Consider the following 9,596-nt stretch of genomic DNA (forward strand, 5'->3'; position numbering starts at 1 on the left):
CAACCCTGACAAGGAAGAACAGTACTTGATTCCAGTGGCACAATCCTTAGGACAGTGACCCCAAGCCCTTTTCTTATAAAGGCATGTTAAGGAAATAAAGAATTGCAAGGATAAGCCCCTACCACAACTGCCCTCCACCTAAACTTGTATTTTTCTTTTAAATGATACATTAGCCAGGGGGAAGAAAAAAAAAGAAAAAAAAAGCACACACTTGATCACTTGATGAGACCTGTCTTTCCCTATTTCCCTATACTCACTCAATGATTCAAAAGATGAGTCTTAGCGAGGGGAGAAAAAAAAAAAAATCTGACCAGCAGTTAAACTTGAATAGCCCACCAACTCTTCTGGTGTATAAAACCAGACAAATCTCTCTYAACACAGTTTCATGGTTCAGAGCTACATGTGCAAAAGTCATGAAAATGAGAGTTATTCCCACTGTGGTCTAACATGGCTCACTGAACTACCTTGCACACAGGGTTATCTTTTCACCTCCTTCAGCTGGTGTTACTTTAAGTGCATAGGCACACGTATAGATGAGCAACAATAAGCAATTATGAAGACCTTATAGCACAGACTATTAAATGAGAATCACGGCTTCACTTCACCAGAGTAATGCTGCTTTGCTATTTAACAGCACAAAAGGATTAGAGATTTCTTCTGAAGGGAACGCTGAGAAATTAAGCGCATGCAGTTGTCATTATGGTGTTTAACACTTACTAGTCTTAATCAAGGATCTGCAAATTGACTTTATTTATGTTATTTAAGTTTAAAAAAAAATCAACCTGCAGGTTTATCTCRTATTTTCTGGTTGATTCGATTTGGTCAAGATTCTTCCCCATATGCAGGGTAGCCTGTATCATAAATAGGATGCTTATGCCAGCTTAGATATTTTATGGTACTTTAACTTCAATTATCTAGAATTAGTTTGAGAAAATATATCAGGATGAAGGTGAATAGATTATCCATTAACRAGGAGAAACTGAGAAATTTTGCTAATTACTAAGTGTTTAGGGTATGTATTCACTGCAGAGGTGTCTTATAAAATAAGCGCYAGAGCTTTTCTCCTCTAATTCTCCCCCATCCATAAGCAAAACCTTTACACCCAAACTAAYGATGCTTTAAACCCTGATAACAGCTTGACTGGGGCTTTCAAAAAATCCATGGGATATTTTCACTCAACTTGTTGACTTGCAAAGAGGATTAAGAATAAACATTCCTACCACGATATCTTTCAAAGCCTGCTGGTCTGAATTCGCTCTGTAATGAAGACAGAAAACGGCCTCGATTTTTTTTTTTTTTAAATAACAGTAATACTAAAAAATAACGAACCAGAAGCCATTAAAAACACCTCCAAACCCATAGAAGCCGTATTCCAAATGTTGAGGAGTCTCTAAACAACCCAGTCTKAGAAATATGAGGCAGAAAACAGGCAAAACTTTAACAAACACAGCATTCTCCTTAGATGAATACAGATGTATTTTCCCATAAAGTCCATTAAAACGCCAATCCAAACTTTTTTATATTATGAAAATGTGCTACAAAATACAGTCAAATGTCACAAGCTGGGTATAATCATCACAACATACTATTTCCACTGAAGATATTAATAAGTGTATTTTTTCCTCTAGAAAAAAATCTTTTCTTTTTAAAAAAAATATAAAATATATCAAAGCACACCTGTCATTCTGCCTCCCTAAATAAAATCCTCTTGATATTTAACCTTTGTGTTTAAAAAAAAATGACACATAAGGATCTTAAAGTCATCAAAAACCCACAGCTTCCAAAATCCCAAAGCAAAACAAGCCTTCAAGATATACCAGGAGACTGAAACTAAGAAAAGGCAGCAACAAAACCTAAGGAATCCCATGTTTTTGCCAGTCAACATAGCATCAGAGTTGTATATTTGTTCACATACCAAAACTACAGAGATGGGAAAAGGCTATTTGCTAATCCCAGTTAGGCCTCTGTAGACCTAACCATGTACTTGCTTATGATTTTACATTAATGCAAGCACTATCACCAGTGATAAAGCAATTTACTCTCAGGATGCTCACATCATTCAATTATTAGCCAAYAGAAGTACATATACTCACAAGGCTTCTATTATTAATGTTTCAATATATTTTATATGAATTAGATTCACATAAAAGCCTCTCCTAAAAACTTCTCTGAGTAAATACTTTCTTTTTCTCCATCACTGGGCAAGGTTATGGATGGAAAAAACTCAGATGAAATTTCCAGAGCCCAAGTTTGCAAGGACAAAACCTCTCCATAGAGCATTCTTCTATTTGCACTGCAGCCTCTTGTACACTCAGTTTACAGTGATTATAAACTAGATAAATCCAAGGGAGGAAGGAAAAAAAATACAAAACTCTACATACTCATTTCAAAGATCTATAGAAGTGTCTTGTTCCACACCACTATTCGTGCTGGTAGCATTAACAATACTTTATGCTCATGTTTTGCTTTGGTGTCATGTTGTCATATCCACACACACAGGCAATCAGCTTGTATTGGCAGTTCAATGATATGTGCACAGGTTTCTATAATCCTGAACCTGTAGACTACAAACTAGAAAAAAATTGATTACTTTGATCACAATAGGTGAATTTACATGAATCAATTTTTGATTGTAGCACAGCTGTGAAGCCAGGATCCATGAAGCRGGGCAAAGTAATGGATTAGTCACCACAGCTTGAATTAATGGTTTTGGTTCCCAGTGGCAAATCAATGTCCATCAACTCTGACTTCCTTGTCAAAAGCAGGCAGGCAGGCAACAACAGCATCTATAGCACTTAATTTACAGACCTTGTAAAATCTGAGAAGCAAGAATTGACAGAAGCATCAGATCTTACCTCAGGAAAACATATAAATTATACTCTGCTCTTCTGCTCCATCTTGAAAAGCTTTGGCTAGAAGGGTAGAATAATTCAGTAGTACTGACTGCRGATAAGAGTTCTGGGTTATCATTATCTTAAATCACGTTTACTGGCTCTAAAATAACTAAATCATCTCTCTCTCTCTGATTTGGACTGATTGTTAAACAATTTTAGCCCAGTAAAATTAGGATGCACATGGACAAAAAGTTTGAATGAAAGAAACTCAGAGCTGGAGAAATCATTGCACATGCAACCTGCAGTGATGTCCAGTTATTTTAAAGAGCTTCCCAARTAAAGAGCACCAGAAAACGAGAAATAAAGCACAAACTCATAAGCCACATCTTATTTCCACATTAAGAACAGAAAAGCAAAGATATAACAAGAGCTAGAAGAAGCTTTAGGGAAAAGCTTTAAGTGCTATATACGATGCCATATRATGTAAACGAGTCACTTGTTAGATGGTGATAGTACTTGGAGTTAGCCACCATACCAAAGCTTACCTCTGCAYAACAACTCATGGCGTGTATAGTAACAGAATGATGCATGAACTAGAAAATTATGAAGGTCTTTTCTCTTTGGCAGTTGCTTAAGTTCATTGTGGAAAGCACCTAAAGACCTCTCTACATTTTGTGGAAAGCAAGAGGAACAGAGCTCAGTATTAAAGAAAAGTCAGCGAACGCACTGAAGGGTGCGAATTTGGGAACTGCCCCAAATGGAAAAGGACTAAATCCTGCAAAGTTTCCAGCAGTCCCCTTCTCACGCTAAGAAGTTTGCCAATGMACTTGACAAGTTTCTTCTCACATCAGCACCACAGACCACTACCACCAAGTGTCCCTGAGCATCGGCATCCTCACACACTCATTTAACACACGCATCACCACTCCGACCCGRGCAAGCAGCCCGAACAATCTTCTCCTTGGGTATAACTAATTCCCAGTGCTGGGTTTCTCTTCTGAATTACAAAAGCAACAGAATATGGAACTGCCCTACAGTCAAGCTAAGGCAGAAACAGGAAGAACTACAGAAACAGTCACTTTTTTTTCCCCAGAATTCCTATTGAGATGCAAGAAATATTAAAATACTAAAATTAAAAATATTAAATAATTAAAATGAAAAATATTAAAAACATTCTTTATCCAAATAATGCTAGAAGTAACACTACTAGAAAAAAAAWGCTAAAATAAATTTGCATAGGTAACTAAGGGAAAATATCAAGTCCTACTCAGTTCAAAAATAAGCCAATAGAAAAATCTGAACTTGCTTTGAGAATGACTAACTCAAATACACAAACTTCAAACTGAAACTGTTTCTACCTATAGTGTCTAACAAGTCCTTGAAATGACTGAGTTTACAATGTGCTGAACTTGGAACATCACATCTGCAACAATGGAAACCAAAGTGCAATGACTACAGAGGATTTTTAACTCTGCTAGAAAACTTATAGACCCGAAGGCAAAGTAATTTAAGTAAAGTAATGCTGTAAGAGTAATGTGAGCAGAGTTGTTCTGGTAGAGAATATGCCCTTCTTGCCACATAAATACATTTCTATTTGTATGAAATTTCTACTGAATTCAATGAGATACATACAAAAACAATATAAGGGAATTTTCAGGAAGGTGGTCAAACTTGTCCCCCCTTTTTTTTTAAAAAAAAGCAAGATTTCCTTCCTCCAATTCTCTACAGATTAGCAGCAGCAAATGTAACTGCTCTCCTCTTTCATCTTTCCACTTCAACCTTTAAARTCTCTTGGATCCTTCACGCAAACAGCTTTTCTTCCTATTCCCATAACAACAGTATAAAGTGTGCCTTAGGCAGCCATCACTTCCAAGTTGAAAGTTTATCAGTAGAGAAACACTTGAGTTGGCAACAACGAGTAGCAGGTATAACGAGATACACGCTGCTGCATCTTCTCCACTGCAGAAAGCCGCAGCGCTGCGAGACGGAGCGAACTCCGCCCGGATGGACCTCGGCTCAGACGCGAGCCTGGAGGCACAGGCGGCCGTCGCGGAGGGCACACAGTCATACGGGCGTGCAAGTTCCCCAAAACAGCRACAAGAGCGTTCTTGCAGTGCGATCTCACACGAGTGGTCTGGAGGTGCCCCCACCCCTATTGGGGTAGCCCGTGCGCGGCAAGAGCACCGCACTGAGTGATGCAACACMATAACGGGCCCCTCTTCACTGAGCAGTCCTGCCCTTGGACTTGGCTCAACACCATCACCTACCACTGTGTTTTAACTCTAAAGCTCAAAAAGACAAACAACTATCCTTTTTGTTTCGGTTTTTACTAGTCAAAATAACCTTACTCTGAAAGACTGAGACCATCTCATCACCTGCTCCACACAGCAGCAAAGAACGATAGAGACTGTCTGYAGGGCTTAGGATGGTGTTCACTCATCTTCACAGAATCTCTGTTAATTTTTTTTGCCTAATCATGCCATGGGAACTCAGCATGGATGTCATGTGTGATGAAAAGCAGTTATTGAAGTGCCTAACTGGCATTTTTACAGAATGTTTCCTGCTCTTTACACCTGTTTCTATTCTTCTGGTTTAGCCCATTATGGTTTATTGGGTCTATATTGTCTACTGCAAATAATCTAATTTTACTATTTCCCCTCAGATATGCCCCAGGCTATTGTCATACAGCACACTCATTTTTCTTCTGGGCTATACTAATTCTGGTTCTCTTGATTATAATAGYGTGACCCACAGTTCGTTGCTAGGTGGATTTCACTACCACGTGCCTTTCTGATCAACCTCTGCTCGTACAGCACGTCACTTCAAGCCTCCTTAAGAGCTCTCTGCTCCGAATGTTCCAGTCCTAACAGTAAGGTACATTATGGTTATATATGTAATAAACATTACAGCATAAAACATTATAACATAACACACAAATTCTGAAAAACGTTACATGTGCTAGAACGGCTCACGGAGTAAAGGCAGAATTCCTGCAACGCACCTATGGTCTCATCTATTTTCTCTGTAACAAATCAACCACTTTTAATCTTTGAAAACAACCAAAGAGCTGAGAAAAACTAACACGCTTCTTTGCTCTGTAACAGTGCCATGATTTAGGCTGACAGCCTACAATGAAATCCAGGCAATTTCCACAGTGAGACTTGGGACTGGAACCTCTGTTCCAAGTATTTTGACAGTGAACAGAACACGAATTAGRAACTTCCAGGAGAAATGCCTTTGGACTGATGCACGTTAGGTTAGCAACAAGAACAACAAAAAAACCATGCACCTAAGCCCACCTGAAGAATTTGCCCCTGTTCCACTATGCTCAGCACCTAAATTTGGTTTAAAAGTTAGAAAGTACTTAAAATTACGATACTTAAGATAAGCACGTGCTTAAGTACCCTGCTAACTCAGAACGACTAGGAATGATTCTTGGTTACAGTAGAAGTCATCCAGGAGTCTCAGGCAGGATGCACTGTGCTACTATGCTTACACATTGGCAGAACAAAAAGGTAGGTACTCCCAGTTCCCAAATAYAGTAAGAGAAACAACAAATGATAAAAAAAGGAAGTGCAAGAAAATAAAGAGTTTAATAAGCACTTGTCTCATCTTAAAACAGTCTGATTAATTAATCAGATGATTAATTAGAAATACATCATCAACAGGACTAAAATTATTATTTATGCACAAGTGAAATAAATGTTAAATATGAACTGCATATAGGAGTTCTAGATTCCTAAAGTTAAAATAGTATGAAAAGATATTTTAAGGCAAAAATCTAAGCCAAGGTTTTTTATTTAATTAAACAAAAGAAAACAACACGACAACCTACACTACAACAATTATGGGACTGCAATATTTGTAAAATCAACCATACATCTCTTAACACAATCTGGAAGGTTTGCCTGCCAGAAACCAGCACTCCTCTAAATAGTCAAAACATTCTCAGAAAGGATGAGAGAATTGTGCAAACAGAATTAATTTATTGTTAATGATATAGAAGGMTCGATATTTCACCAATGCAAGTGAATGTGTCAATAACGTGTTTGTACATACTAGTTTCAGATAGCACGCACAGCTGTAGTAGCTGTAGAACATGACTGTTTCTATGCCATCATCAGAACCTATKTTATCACTAGCATTGACATTGTTAATAAATCAAAGCAAGTCAAGGTCAGACCAGATGGCTCTTTTGACCTTAATAAATAAATAAATAAAGCTAAAAATGCCAACTTTTCTTATGTAAAGATGATTTGAGGTGAATCTCTGGTTTGTCTGTTCTGCTTCTCTCTTTGCGGAGCAGACAGAGTAAGCCGTAGCAGCACAAGCACGCCTACCTTGCAAGTACAGAGGTATATTCAGGCCAGCTCGTCAAACGGCAGCATAGCATCAGCCTGCAGAGCAGCTGCCCCGTAGCCTGGGTGACGCGCCCTACAGAAGCAGCAGCCCGACAAGCTAGCAAGTCTCGCAAAGGCCACTGCGTGAGAACTTACTAACTCTTAACTCCATCGTTTCAAGGAACACCTTGCTCTGTTACGAGATCTACACGTGCTTGACAGCACATAACCAGAATTTCCTGTAATATCCACCACAGTTTTCATGGTGATATCTTATTATAGCCCTAAGAAGAGATCTGTCACTATTTTAATATTTTATYATAACAATTAAAATACAGTAAAAGCATGCGGCTATAGTCTATGATAGGAAACATAAAAACCTTCTGAAGATGACTTCTCAGTAAGTCATCTACTCCATCGCCAGTGCAACGGGGGAAAGGGGAGTTCAAGAATAAATAGGCAACCCCTGACAGATACTTATTTAAACTCCCCCCAAGGAAAGACTCTCTTAAGGACCTTTTACCATATACCTAGCTGCAGCTTCTACTGTTCCACTATTTCTACAGTGGAAAACACATATTTTAAAAATTTTCATTAAATCTTCCTTCCTACAATTAAAGCTGATTACTTCTTATCCTACCCTTAGGAGATATAGAAAAAAAAACCCAAAACCACAATTGTTTTCATAACATCCTTTAAAGATTAGGTATTTGTTATTGTGGTCTCCTGTAGCCTTATTTTTTCTAAGGCAAAAGAACTTAATTTCCTCAAGCTTCCCTCAGAGGTTGCATTTTTCTGAACTTCTTCTAATTTCTACCGCTTTTCCTTTTGTATTTCTCTCACTGAGTAACTCCCCCTTAATCTCAGGACTTCACCCACATTCTAGCTGACGTATCAACAATCCCAAGAAGAGAGAGAGAGAGGAAAAAAAAAAAAGACATTCCAAATTGAAATTAGCTTTTCTTTTTTTCCCTTTTCTTTTTTCATAACAGCATTGTACTGCTGCCACATATTCCACATATTCATTTAYAGTATGCTACAACCACTAGATCTGGTCTTGCTGACCAGCTGCCAGGTCAGATATTCTCTATTATTTGTGGGTTACCTTCTTTCTTTGCACTTACCTATGTTTGATGCTTGAGCCCGCTTCTCCATTTTGAGATCACTTTGAACTCTGRTTTTAGCTTCCAAAATCTCTGTGAGACAGCATCCCATCCCAGCTCACTATGACCCTCTATTTTTATGGCTATTCAGCTCTATCAACAAAGTGTACACTGAAGTAACATAACAGCAAGGCAAAGCTCAGGAGACTCTGACAGAGATAAGCCTGAGAGACTTTGAACAACTGAGGAGCAACACCAAAARTTTTGCTATACTTTCCCTTCCCCGTTACATAGAAAATCCTTAATTCTGCCTGTTRAGTAAGAAGCTAAGTCCACTAGTTATCAGAGGAACTGACTACTCAGCAGCTGCTTTTTCTTGCTTAGAGCAGCGGGAGCAGACGCACAGGTGGTGCAAATTGCAAAAGTCCTCAGAGCYGTGATGGGGGCCACCTGAAAGTCTGCCATGGCCCTGCTCTTCTTAACAGCCAGAAAACTCTTCTACTCCCCACTTCCAAAACACATAAAAATTAAACTTAACCTCAGAATTCGTCTTGATTGGTTTCATGTTGGTGCTCTTTTCTTTTCACTAATTTTGTAGCCACTCAGGAGAACTGCTGCTACAAAAACAAACAACCTCTTCTGAAATGTACTGATTTCTGTGGGAGTTACWAGTGTAAGTGCAAAGACTGGCCTACTCTGTATAGCTACTCCAAGCAGTTTTGTTAGCATAGTGTGAATTTTTGAAAAAGCACATATCACCAAACTTAACAATTTACAGACTGGTTATTCTCCCCTCGTTTACACTAGAATGACCGCTGGTTTCTGTGCAGCACAGGATACTGCCCTTTGAAACCCAAACACATTTTTAAAGTTAATTTAAGCCACTGAAAGCACTGGACTGACACCCCCTGAACCTGGATCCTGTTTATCTGCAAAAGGAATGCACAGGAACTAGACATCCACAAATCCACGGGCCCAGATGGGATGCACCCACGGGTATTGAGGGAGCTGGTGGATGTTGTTGCCAGGCCACTCTCCATCATCTTTGAAAAGTCATGGAGAACTGGAGAGGTGCCTGAGGACTGGAAAAAAGCCAGTGTCRCTCCAGTCTTCAAGAAGGGCAAGAAGGAGGACCCAGGCAACKATAGGCYGGTCAGCCTCACCTCCACCCCCGGAAAGGTTATGGAACAGCTCATTCTGGATGTCATCTCCAGACATATGGATGAAAAGAAGGTGATCAGGAGTAGCCAGCATGGATTCACCAAGCGAAAATCCTGCTTAACCAATCTGATAGCCTTCTATGATGGAATGACTGGCTG

General features: G+C 39.1%; 1 protein-coding gene across 1 annotated transcript in view; it reads right to left on the minus strand.

The window, feature by feature from the left end:
- Positions 1-9,596, minus strand: part of VSTM2B (V-set and transmembrane domain containing 2B) — a 250,297-nt gene that overhangs the window by 194,092 nt on the left and 46,609 nt on the right. The window lies entirely within an intron of this gene.

This window comes from Rhea americana, unplaced genomic scaffold, assembly GCF_003343005.1.
Source record: "Rhea americana isolate MKP2758 unplaced genomic scaffold, rheAme1 scaffold_20, whole genome shotgun sequence".
In the NCBI taxonomy this organism is placed as follows: Eukaryota; Metazoa; Chordata; class Aves; order Rheiformes; family Rheidae; genus Rhea; species Rhea americana.